Here is a 14,327-nt window from a genome sequence, read left to right on the forward strand (position 1 = left end):
AAGCGATCTAGCGAAATGCCACATATTTTCAGTGTGACCAATTATCCTTAATGTAGTATGCCGCAATTTTGGTACCGCAAAATTTCAAGATGAGCTGTTGCAGCACATAATTTCCATTTGATCATGAGAAAAGAGAGGGGAATGGTTGAATGTCCTGGATATAATTTAGATTGAAAAGCAAAATAGCAGCATATATACTGCTAATACTAAGAATGCAGAATCGGCAATGACAAAAGAGACAAATTACTTAAGGACAATCAGCAATATCCAAGCGATTTAGCGAAATGCTACATATTTCCATTGTCACCAATTATCCTGAATGCAATATGCCGCCAATTTGGTATTGCAAAATTTCAAGATGAGCTGTTGCAGCACATAATTTCCATTTGATAATGAGAAAAGAAAGGAGAATGGAGAAAATGTCCTGGATATAATTTAGATAGAAAAGGCCAAAACAGCAGCATATATTCTGATAACACTAAAAATTGTAACACCCAAATCAATAAAAATCCATAAACATCAAAACTCCACGAAATCCACAAACATCTAAAGTATAATTGTGAGGAGGTCTAGGTAGCATCACACTGGATCAAAGTCAAATGAGGGTCTATATGGACCACCCTCTAACTGTTTAGCACATATCTTCTCTTGAACTGTTGAGGCAGGGTAAAAAAGAAGTCAATTTTGGACTTATCTTTGCTAATGACCTCGCCAGCAATCAATATATCATCCTCACTTAAATCTTCAATCTTCATAATCTCCTCAAACAAAGCCATACGCCTCTCATCACTTTGCCCCTTCTTTCTCAAAAAAGTTTACAATTTTTTTGAATCTTCCTTACTCCCTTCACATGCACTACTTATCTTACCCATCTCAGTGACCAACTTCTCTATGATAGTATCATTGTGCTTTCTCTTTTTACTTACTAAGCTTCCTTTTTCTTGCCAATTGTTGCAGTACTGTACCAACGCTTGTAGTTGGCAAATAAATGGTGTGCATCTATTGCATCGGAGAACCTCCCTCAGCATCCATATCATCTCCCAAACTCATAGTATCACCTAAAGCTTCCTCCTCTTTCTCAATTTGTTCACAAGCATCAGCTGGATCCTCTGCACCCTCTCCATTTGCTCTATCCTTACCAAACACAATTGACAAGTCTTCATAATAAGGGAAAGGCTTGTTCTCAGGCCAGCTGCATGGGGATGACTCTGTCAACACAAAACAAAAATTATTAAACAATTCTAGAGATACAAACAAGTGAAGAATTATATTGAAAAGGCATTAGTTTAAAGCAAACTTAGAAAGCATATATTTATGTAATACCTTCACCCATAGGTCATAAACATCTTTATCTGCAACCACACATTTCTCTCTATCATTCCATCAAATCCGAGCAGTTTGGTCCTAACATTTCTGCAATTGCATTGTATTGCTTTTTAGTAACTTCACATGATTTTCAATGTGTGAATTTCCTCTCAATCCACAACCAGGAAGCTTTTTTTCCATCATTCTCTCAAATGCTGGTGAAATCCTGGCCTAAATGTGCCATTATCACCCTTCCAACCACCAGCATTCACTACCTCAATAAGGCACTCAACAGCTTTGCATCTTCAGTCTTTGTCCAAATTCTTTTCAAGGAAGTAGTTCTGTCTGCTCTTGTATTTGCTTTTTTATTCCTTGAAAAAGTTGTTCTTCCATCCTAAAAATTAGACAGAAAGAAATATATTGCACACATTGGACACAAGTAATTGTTCATAATAGATAAAATACAGCAAAATAGATGATACATTACAAAATATTCTCAAAAAATTGTTCATGTACAAATAGAAATTTCATTAAACATATTAGCCTATGCATTTCGACTATTCATCCATTGCTCGAACATATCATTCGCCAAATTCTCTCTGAAAGCAGCCCAAGCATCACTTGTCTCTACATAGGTTATCCTATCACTAACTTCTTCCTCTTGTGAGCTAGTGACATCCTCAACAACCTCGATGTCCATTGGGTCAATAGGCATTTCTTCTCTGATAAAGTTGTGAAGAAGACAACAAGCACTAATGATTCTACATTGGGTTTTTACAGAGTAAAATGACTGAGACCTTAGAATTGCCCATCTTCCTTTTAGCAACCCAAAGCACCTCTCTATAACATTCCTAGCCCGAGAGTGCTTCATGTTAAAGAACTCATGAGCATTTGTGGGTTGTTGACTCTGTCTCCACTCATTCAAATGGTATCTTTGTCCTCTATAAGGAGCCAAAAAGCCTTCAGCATTTGCGTATCCAGCATCACATAGATAATAGTAACCTGTATATTGTAAAATACGATAATTACTATCAAAATAAATAATGTTGGTATGAGAATTTGGCTATTCTATTTATCTTTTTTTACTTACCTTGGGCACCTTTAAGCCATTTCTCCTCAAAATGGCATCTCGAAGCACTCGAATCAGTAGCTGATCCCTCCCCCCAGGCAATACATAAATGAATTGCATGTCTCGAGTACAAACACCAAGGACATTAGTAGCAATCTCACCTTGCGACTTCGATACCTAGGCTTGTCGGCCTCCTCTACATTGACCTTTATGTATGTTCCATCAAGTCCGAGGCAGTTCTACATTTATAAGATAGTTTATTTAGTTTAGTAGTATAATTTAATTGATACAACTAAAGTAGTGGTAAAGAGTACCTTGAACCACTTCCACCTCTCATCTGTACAGTTCTCCATCACAGCTTCAGGTTTCCGTAACAACATGGAATGGAGACGTAGCACTAGGGGTGCAAATGGGTCGGTCGGGTCCTAGGTGACCCGATCCGACCCGGTTTTTGTTCGGGTCCCAATTTGGACCGGACCCGACCCGGTTGAAGATCGGGTTGGGTCGGGTCGGGTCCGAGTCGGGTTCGGGTCGGGTCCGGGTCTGATTCGGGTTGGGTCCGGGTCCGATCGGGTCAATTTTTTGTGCTTTTGGGAAAAAATTTGGACAAATCTAATTTGGTCATACCATAATTATGAGGTGCTAGGTGACCATGACTTGAAAGACTTTGCAATTGAGCTCCAGTCAGAACAGATGACCCATGACTCACTAACTAAGTCGGTCTACAAGCCAAATTTCATATCACACTATTTTTATCTATATGACTGATTGGACGGAACTCGGTGTCTCCCAGCTCCCTCTCACGAGGACAAAAAAAATCCCAGACCTTCTTCCAAAATCCAATTCCATTACAGAAAACTGGCACATGACCCATATTCAGTTGCAGTGTTCCTTCACTTTCTCCCTTCAAAAGTTAAAAGAAACAAAAACCAAAAAACAGAAGGAAAAAAAAAAGGCAGCTACACACCAGAGGTCTCAACAGTGTAATAGATCGAGAGAGAATCCTGACGGGCCGACGTTCCTTTGGATTCTGTGAACCTATGCTTGTTGCTAACTTGCTATCCTCCCACACTGACCAACAGTACCACAACCCACGCCAAAAAAAAAAAAAAGAAAAAAAAAAGAAAAGACTTTCTTTTGCTTTTCCTCTCTCTCTCTCTTCGGGTCCATTCGGGTCGGGTCGGGTCCGTTTGGTAAACCCAGACCCGACCCAGAAAATGATTCGGGTCCAATTTTAGGACCCGACCCGGACCCGCGGGTCCTAAAATTCGGGTCGGGTCGGGTCTACGCGGGTCGGGTCGGGTCGGGTCACGGGTCGACCCGACCCATTTGCAGCCTTACGTAGCACAGAGTTGAGAACATCATGAAATTGTCTACTTATTGTCTCGCTAGAACGGGCGACTTGTCTCTTAATTATCCTATTCTTTACATCATGTGAAATTATATGTAAAAATATGGCAACCGTTTCCTCTACATCCATGTTTTTAGAGGATTTGAGTCTTCCTTGTGTTTTTAGTAAATGACATAAATTGTGAAAGGCTCTCCTATCCATCCGTATATTTTCAACAGAGGCTAAGTCACTATCAAACACAATTTTACCCAAATTCATAGACCTTATGTACTGCCTACTAACTAAATCCATTTTCCATCTTAATCTCAAATTAGATTGATTGCTAAATATGAAAGTAGTAAGCAATTGTATGCTGAAGTATATGTGCTCCATCATTTTCATTCGAAAAAGTAAGACACCAAGTAACTGCAAATGCCTTGATCTTGGGAATCGAGCCATTACCGCAAACAATAATGCAAACAATTTAATTTTACATGGCAAACTTTCTTTTAATCTCAAAAGAAAACCACATAAGGAACTTATCTATGAACTTATCTTTACCATGTCAAGCAAGACCAGAATAGGAATAGGTTATCCCATGGCACTTCATGGTCAAGGTGAAGGAAAGAATTTGTCCAGAAAGGACAAATTCACAGGCATGGTATATAAATTCACAGCACAGCAACTATTCACTGGCAAGGGCATTATGATACTTTCACTCCATCTAACTAATAAAAATCTCATCCCACCATCTCCTGTACTCGAAGCAGCAACTGCAACATCATAGCACAACAACTATCAACCCCTCTGCAGGCCAGGAAACTCTCCACCTCCCTTCCATCAAGGGGGAAGACTCGTAGCCAGCTCCTATTTCCGTTTTATATGGGTCCTTTGCTTCACACTGGATCAGGTAAGGAGCCTCCCACTCCTCTCCCCCCTCCCCCCTGCAGGCAAGAAACTCTCCACCTCCCTTCCATCAAGGGGGAAGACCCGTAGGTAGCTCCTGTTCCCATTTTATATGGGGCCTTTGCTTCCTTTTGGTTAGGCTTTGAAAGCCTACCTCTCCTCCAACCCCCCCCCTCCCCTCTGCAGGCCAGGAAACTCTCCACCTCCCTTCCATCAAGGGGGAAGACCCGTAGGCAGCTCCTGTTCCCGTTTTATATGGGGTCTTTGCTTCCTCTCCTCCGCACCCCCCCTCCCCTCTGTAGGCCAGGAAACTCTCCACCTCCCTTCCATCAAGGGGAAGACCCATAGGCAGCTCTTGTTCCCGTTTTATATGGGGTCTTTGCTCCCTCTCCTCCGCCCCCCTCCCCTCTGCAGGCCAGGAAACTCTCCACCTCCCTTCCATCAAGGGGGAAGACCTATAGGCAGCTCCTACTCTCGTTTTATATGGGGCCTTTGCTTTCTTTTGGTCAGGCTTAGAAAGCCTCCCTCTCCTCTGCCACACCCCCCTCCCCTCTGCAGGCCAGAAAACAAAAACACGATGGAGAGCAGAGTACATACCTGAATCTTTGAGGCCTCTCAGATCTCCGTCGGAAGTCGCCGTTGAATGCCTTCGGACTCCTTGACGCTCGCTGGAAAGGAGGGTAGAGAGATGGGAGAGATCAGAGCAAAGATAGGAAGAGGTAACGACTCAAGATAAAAAATGGTTGAGGAGTATTTTAGTCTATAATTTTTAACTTAGGATCACCCCCATGGGGTGATCTTGGATTCCCGACCTCAAGGACGGGTATCCCATCACCGGGTTGGAGGGTGATTTGAGGAGTGGAGGTGATTTAGGATCACCGCCACGTAGGATCACCGTGGTGCAACCAAACGCGGTGATCTCATCACCTCCACCCCTATCACCCTTGATCCTGGGCTGATCACCCCATACCAAACCCCCTATTAGTAAAATATCTTAGATCAAACTTGCGCCGAGGTATTGAATGATTATATTTTACAGAACCCCCGAACACCCCCAAAAAAGATGCACAAAAATAGAAGTGAAAACAAAACTCAATTAACACATTGGTTGGTGTTGGCCTCTCGGTTGTTGACTCCAAACTTGAGGTTTTCTAGTCATTTGGTTAAATATCAAGCTCAAATCAGGAACAGCAATTTTGTGAGGACTTGTATAGGTGTATGTTTAATCCTACATCGGTTATTCACTGAATAGATCTTGGGTATTTATACAGGATCAAAAAATCCAAATAATTCCTTCCGGCTAGCCATTTTGGATGGAGTCATGAGTTGTTACAAAGGGTATCGGAACGATTCCAGCCTATAATTTATATGGACTAGGGGATACTACGGCACGGATCCATTAGGGCTGACCACGGGCTAATCATGACGTTTGTGATTAGATTTGAATGGATTTGAACCATTAGCCTGACAAAGATGTCAGAGCTTGAACGAGAAAAGTATATGAAAACTCATGCGGACGTGTATTTAGTCCCACATCGATTATTCCTGAATAAATCTTTGATACTTATATAAGATCAAGAAACCCAAATAATACTTTCCGATTAGCTATTTTGGGTGGGGCCTTTGGTTATTACAAATCTAATTATATAAGGACATAAGTGATTCCTAAAATCATGCTAATAGAAAGGTTGAAGTGATTAGCCTCCAAAGCAGAGACCCACCAGTTATCATTTTTATTATTTTAATTTCTGAGGCATCATGCATAACCCTATAATTTGATGGATGCTAACTAGAGATCGGCTACAAGTACATACATTATTTGAACAGTAGTCCCCCTAATTGCGTTTCAAGTAGCCATCCTATATGTTATCCCATCAGGCCACTTCCTGCAAGCTAGCAACAAAATGGATGCATAACGCCATACTTTCGTGATTAGAAGAGAGATTGTCCACAAACATATTATTTCGTTTTTGTTAGGGTCTGGAGGGACTTCTTAATTCCATATCGCTTGTGTGACGAAAAGTGTTGTGCCTTAAATGGAAGGGCTCCCCTCTTTCTCTTCAGAGGCGCCTTTTAAAGGGCAAAACCGTGAGGGATGGATGGGTGGCTCCCTATAAGGGTCTACAATCCTCGATCCCTAAAGCGGATAATACCTCTGGAGAGAAACGCTGATACTCTTAGTCCACAACAGTTGGCGCTAGAGGAAGGGCCTACTCTATACCCTGTAAAACTTAAGTATGGAATCATAGCACTCTCCGTCAGAGGGGCCGTGTTGGGGTCTGGGGGAACTCCTTTAATTCGATACCGCTTGTGTGTATGAGTGGCAAAATATGACCCGACCCGCCAACCCGACCCGTGTTCGACCCGCCATAAACAGGTTTGGGTTTGGCCTAAACAGGTTCGGGTTGTAAACAGGTCGACCCGTTTAACCTGTTTATTAATTGGGTCGGATACGGGTTTTAGATGTCTGACCCGTTTAAACCGTTTAACCCGTTTAATATATGGGTCGGATTGGATCAGACAAGGTGGCCCAAGCCTTGGCCCAAAGAAAAGCAATAACTACCTATCTCCACAGCCCACAGGTTGCTTAGCCCACAATCCAGCGTGATTTAATGAGATGGGACGGGTCACGGGGTCAGGAACAGGTAGTCAGGCCGAACCCATCCGTCCCTCTCTCTGTCGCGTTTCCGTCCCTCATCTCTCCCTCCATCGCGTCGAACCCTCCAAACCTCCAATCCTCCATGGATGATGGACCCGGCTCTCTCCCTCTCGTCGTCGAAACCTCCTGGCCTCCCACCTCTCCGGCTCTTCCTCTCTTGACGAAAGAAATCCCGAGTTCCGATCAGCGGCTCGGTGCAGCGCTGCAACGACAACACAGCGGCGGTCGCATGCCTCGCGGTAGATCTCGAGTTCGATCGGTGAAGCTCCGGCGGCGACGCGGCAAGACGGAGGCCACGGGCGGTGCGGGGAGGCGGCTCGGGCGCGGCCGTGGCGAGGGAGGCCGATCGGAGAAGAAGATGAGCAGTGATTTTTTTTTTCTCCTTTACCCTCCCGCCTCTCTCTCTCGATCTCTCTCCTCTCTCTCTCTCTCTCGGTCTCGATCTCTCCCTCCTCTCTCTCTCGGTCTCGATCTCTCCTCCTCTCGGTCTCGATCTCGATCTCTCCTCCTCTCTCGGTCTGGATCTCGATCTCTCCTCCTCTCTCGGTCTCGGTCTCTCCTCCTCTCTCGGTCTGGATCTCGATCTCTCCTCCTCTCTCGGTCTCGGTCTCTCCTCCTCTCTCGGACTCTCTCTCTCTCTCTTTCTCTCGTCTCTTCCCCTCCCATCCAGCCGGGCAGCCGGTCCCCATCCTTTTCTTTCCTTAAACGGGTCTTAAACGGGTCGGTCAGGTGACCTGTTTATTAAACAGGTCGGGTTCAGGTTATAAATCCGGACCTGTTTAATAAACAGGTCGGGTTCAGATTTATAATATTTTGACCCGACCTGTATCTGACCCGACCTGTTTATGCCTGACCCGACCCGATTGCCACCCCTACTTGTGTGACGTCTTTTAAAGAACAAAACCGTGAGGGTGGCTCCCTATAAGGATCTACGATCTTCGATCTCAAAGCGGATAATATCTCTGAAGAGAAACGCGGATACTCTTAGTCCACAGCAATTCTCATCTTAAATTATCTGTTTAGCCTCCAAACAACAACCCTCTGTTACCCTGTCTCGTCCCTTCCTGACTTTCTTCGAGCACCAACATGGGTGGATGGTGCTATGTTTTCGTGAACACGAAGAAAACAAAATTTTTGGGGGTACGGCTGCTTTTGAACCATAGAATTTAGTACCATTACAAATAATCACCCAATCATCCATCTCAGAAACAAGCGGCTCTTCTCCATCATAAAAAAGAGATAATAATTTACTTTGTCACATTAGGTATTGGATCTGATTCGATTTTAATATAATAGATTTTACCAAACCTGCAGATCCGGAACATATATAAATAATGGTAGAATTTTTTTTTGAAATACGATCGAATATATAAACTTTTCACAAATCCTCTCCAGTAGCAGTAATAATTAATTTATATAAAAAAAATAATTTTTTTAGCCTCACATGAGCTGCAACAAAATTACCAATCAATTTAACACAATCTAGGCACGAGTTATTGTCCTTTTGTTATTGGCCGCATATGGGTTGGTAGAATAATTGCTCAGAAAGTAGCCGTCGATGGATCCTAAAAATCTAAAACCAATAATTTCAATGGACCAAGGTAGGGCCCAGCACGTGTCAGAGAAGTAGGCGTGTATAGGCTAACGTTACGTGTTCCCAGCCATGCAAATTGGTCCACCCACTGCACGGTGACAACTCATCGACGACCAAGGAACTTGACCAAACTCTAATAAATGTGGGCCCCTATGGACCAGCCAGTCGCATCGACCAATCCTTCTCTGCATTAATTATAATTTTTTAAATTCATTTCTTCACAATCCTTTCTCTAAAAATGTTTCCATCACTTAAAAGATGCAATTAACAATATTAATTATTATTTCATAATTAATTTTGCATTTATACTACTGGTACAATATCTGTTATTTTTCTAGGGAAAGAGCCGGGCTAAGCCCAACCCAAAATTACTAATTATCACAGTTATTATTATAACTTTTGTTAAATTATCCCAAATCATATAATTCAGTTGGTATAAGCAAAAATTGATGGAATAATTAAACTTTAATAAAACATATCTTGACTTGCTAAATCTATCTTAAAACTCTGAGATGATCCGCAGTTGCAATCAACCAAAAATAACTCTGATCTAAACGGGGATTAGCAGAAGAATCTTTTAAAAAGAGAGCTCTTAATGCGTGCTTTAGAGAAGGAGTATGGCATGCTATTTATAGTCCTCTTCGGGACCAAACACCGTGGGTGTTTATACCCGTGAAGAATTATCTCCATCAAAATAACTTTTCACTATTATAAAATTATTTTAATGTTCTTAAAATCATCAGAATTTATGCAATTCAAAACATGAGTTCTAATGAGACGGAATCAGAATTTAATTAAAAAAATTAATATTTTTCTATTTGCACTATATTAACATCATTTGTCAATGGGGCACAACTCTTCCGCCCTTCTTTTCTCTACAGTACGGAATGGTATGGGCTCTTCCTCTCCACCACTGTCCTTCTTTCTTTTTTTAATGGCTGCAGACCAAACTTTAGGTTCGCGACATCCTGTACGCCCGAAACCATTTATTCTATAGCCTACGGATATCAAATATTATGTGGACGTCTTGTCAACTTGGGTTCCGCAGGGTGCGGTCATTATTGGTCTTCATTATTCCCCTAATTCTTGGTAAAGATCGAATGGGGCACCTCTAAAAATTTTAGCGACGACCTGAAAACGTCGCAATACGGTAGACGAAAGTTGAGTGCTCCGCCAAGACGCCGAATATCTCCGTAGTCGCATATATCCCTTTTCTACTCTCGTCTATTCTGCCACGGATGCGACATGTCAGTGATCGACGTTGATATCTGTCTCAAATCCATTGAACTTGTGCACTACAGCGCCCAAATTTATTTTTGTTTCTATGGGCCAACTCTCTCTCTATCTTAAAGTGAATTTTGACAAAAATATGCCCACCGATGATGATAGTGCTGAAGTGATATTTGTAATCAAAAACCACATATGGGCATCGTTCCTTCAAGGCTTAGACGGAGCTGAAGATAAGCATAGAAGAGACTCTTACGCAAAACATGTAAAGAAGGACTCGATCTTGTTGATTGAGTGCTTACGAGAGAAGGGGTGGAAAAAGACAACAATCCCTCTGCAGTTTAATCGACAACAATCGGGGGCAGCTAAATGTAGACCAGAGAATTCTAACTTATCGTATCACCCACCAACCATGAATTTTTTTGGTAGGATTGCAAAAAAACAAGAAGACAGGTGGGGTGGAGCTTTTTGACGTACGTAACCTGCAGTTGATTTCTCATTGACAATATGAAGGACTAATCAATGCTCAAGTTTCTAATGTGATTTCTTTGTTGTCCTATAACTGCAGGGGCGCAGCCCCGTGCCAAATTTGGCATGGCCAATGGCTAGGGCTGTTAATGAAATTATCAGGCTCGGGCTCGGCTCGGCTCGTTAACAGCCCTACCCATGGCCTGAGAAAATTTATAGGGTAAAACTCAAATGTGGCATTTAGTTGTCCAAATAGGATCTGTGATCTTAGATTCTCATCTTAGAGTAATCTAATATTGTATTTCTCATGCTATATTTTAGATATTTATGATTCACTTATTTAGTATGCCATGTAATATCAAAACTATCCAGACATATTCTATATATTTTGTAATTATTAAATGTAATTCTCAAATAAATCATAGCAAAGTATATATGAACATAAATGAAATTATCAAAATCTGTTATTATGGATCAATTCAACATGATCAAAAAATAATCAAAAATTGTCAACTAATATCAGAAGATTATCAAACTTTTCCTGCTAGAAGAATTTTTTTTATGGGATTGTCATATCCTTCCTAGCTAGAAAATTTTGTTTTTTTTTCATAGATCAATATTTTTGGAAAAAAATATTTTTATTAGATTGAGAGGCATTTTTATCCTTAAAATTTCATCGTCGCTATCTTGGGGTAATTTTGGAAACATCCTACAAAATAGATTTAACATCATTGGATTGGATGATAATTTTAGAATTGTGAATAATTTGGAATTACTGCCACATAGGGTTAACATAGTACAACCAAATAAAATAATACTATCGTTTTTATTGATATCGCTATTGCTCTTAGTACTATCATTCTATACTGAACACCATCAGAAAAACATAAATAAATCCAAACACTAGGACCAAGTTAAAGAACATCTTCTTTTGTCAGCACGACATGAGTTTGTCCTCCACGTTGATCACGCATACTAATAAAAATATAAAACATTAATCGTTGCTTAAATGTTTTTCATAAATCATTAATTATTACTTAAATGTTTCTTTTCCTTGAGGCATCTTGTGCCCGTTGGCTCGAGTAATATATTCATGGTAGGGTTGCTGCTTTTAGCCTCTTGGTTGGTTGGTTATCAGCATCTTAACAGCAGAATACGTCAAGAAAAAAAAGTTGAGTTTACAGCCTTTTGTCTCTCAGCTATCAGCCTCCTGACGCATGGGGTGATGTATGGGACTAAAAAAGGACAACAAAGAGAGGTTCCAGTGCGCTCTCTCTCTTTGGGCTTGAAATATACTATAGACGAGCAGATTACCTCCTTCGCTGTATCTGAGGTCTAAAGAGAAGTTCTACTTCCCCTCTTCCACTATTATTAGAGGAAAGGAGCCTTGACCTCTTCCCACCTCCAAGGGAGACTCCCCATATAAACCATTGAGGACTGGGCTTTGGTTTCCAAGGAGAAAGGAGCTTAATTTGTTCGGCCTTGGTTGGAGATGGCGAACGCAGCGGCGCCTTTGTTGGAGAAGGTGTACTTCGAGAACTGCCCGGGTTGTAAGCAGGAGAAGAAGAAGGATGCCAACCCAGGGATACCCTACAAAGAGTTCGCCTTTGTGTGGATGGTCACGCTCTGCACCGGTAATTAAGGAAAACTCGCACTCATTTTTTATGTCTTTCTTACTGTTTTTCAGAGAAATAGCTATGTCTATACTTTAGAGCATGCGCTTTGATTCCATGAGCTGGTTAATCGCTAGAAACTTTTTGCTGCATTAATTTGGCACATCAGAATTTTTTTTCTTCTTTTTTTTTTATTTTTTATTTAGTCTGGTTAGAAGAGAAGTTAGACCGAAATTTGTCTTACTCGTACCATACTATTATAGTATCGGTACGGTACAATATTGAGTGTCAATACGCCAACAGTACCAGATTAATACGGTATGGTATGTTCGGTACTATTCGATATGATAATAGATGGCTGAGAGCAATAGGATTAAGTAGACTTAAAAAGAGGAAAATAATATTTTGCTGTTGCTGTAAGGTTTGCGACTAGGATTTATCTGAAGAGTTTTAGGAAGCATTATCATGTGATTCTTATAAATGGTTTTGCGATCGATCTAAAAGGTTTGAAAGAAGACAATTTGTTGTTGCTGTGTGGTTTGTAATATTATATAAAAAATTTATACTATACTAATATTATCGTAGTGTGGCGTCGACATGGGTCCAGTACTTAGACGAATCTCGACTGCTAGGATGTTTTTTTTTTTAATGGATGAAGCGTTCCAGAGGCATCAGTAAAGTGATGTGTGGTGATAGATTCAATTTTCCTTTGAAATTTTAACCGATGAAGCTTTCCTGCCAGCTTGAATAGTTTGGCCGTACGTGCAGGGTTCCGTGGGAAGTTTGGCATGCGATAAATTTTTCAGATGATGAATGATGGATGGGTAAGAATGGGACAAGAGGTTGCAGTCATCCAATAATTTTTTTAGAAAAAGCCCCTACATTCTTTCAGATTCTATTTCGAACCATTAAAAAAAAATAAAGATTTTCCTTCGGTCACTTTCTTTATTATTAAAAAAAGAGTAAATTATACTAATCTCCCTCAAGGTTTGGGGTGATTATATTAGCCCTTTAACATTTCAGAAATATGCAATATCCCCTCCTAAATCCGTTAAAGCAGATGACTACGTTATGTTTTTCATTTTTGGGGCATGTTTCTTTTTGCCCTGGGACTTCAATTCCTCATTAACAATAAAAATATAACAAATAACATGAAGCAAATGTAAAAAAGGAAATTAACAGTTTGTTTTTGTTCTTCAAAGACCACAATCTAATAATCTACTTTTGAACTTCAAATACCACAATCTACAACCAAGTGACTCTGATACTTGAAGTGCTGCACTTTGTTGTTGACAAGAAATTTTAGCATCATTCATGGTAACATTAGCTTCTTTATATCATTATGTACAACATTACGATGATTTTGAGACTTTGATTTGAGATCATCATGAATTCTCACAAACAAACTTCATATTTTGAAGAAATAAATTAATGCTCGTGAGATTGGGTATGTGGAACTTAATGGTTGGGGGTTGTGTTATGCGTATGGCAAAAGTTTTTTTTTTTTTTGATGAAAACATGTATTAAAAAAATTGAAGTAGTGAAATCTATATTTCTGAAACTTTGGGTGAGAATCTATATATAATTCCTCCAAACATTGAAGGAGGTTAGTGTAATTTAATCAAAACGAAATCAAGTCTTTCTTATTCAACATTTTTTTTTATGGATAAGAAAGGGAGATGGATGGATGCCTGCTCCCCACTCCCATAGAAATCAAAAAGTGAAATAATGATCCCCAAGATTTTTTTTATATGTAGATTGTGAAAAGACGAATACCATCAAGTTAGTGAAGGTGTTGGTGCTGGATATGGGATTGAATTTTGCCCTCATCAAAAAAACTTAAGACGCGTTTGGATCGCGGAGAGAAAAAAAAAGAAAAAGTATGGTCAACGAAAAAAGAAAGGTCACTTATTTGGTTGGAGTTTTTAAAGAAGAGAGATGGAAGAGTAACATTTTCATAGGAATAATTGAATAAGATTCCTGTGTTTTATGAAAAAGAAAAATCATAAAGAACATTAGAAAGCTATTTTCTTACCGATTAGAAATTGAGATTTTTTTCTTTCAAAACTACTCTTAAACCATCAAAACCTATAAATAAAGTTTTTTTTTTTTAAGAGTATATAAATATTCCTAACCTTTCTTAGGATAAGTTTTTT

This window comes from Phoenix dactylifera, chromosome 3 (genome assembly GCF_009389715.1).
Source record: "Phoenix dactylifera cultivar Barhee BC4 chromosome 3, palm_55x_up_171113_PBpolish2nd_filt_p, whole genome shotgun sequence".
Lineage (NCBI taxonomy): Eukaryota > Viridiplantae > Streptophyta > Magnoliopsida > Arecales > Arecaceae > Phoenix > Phoenix dactylifera.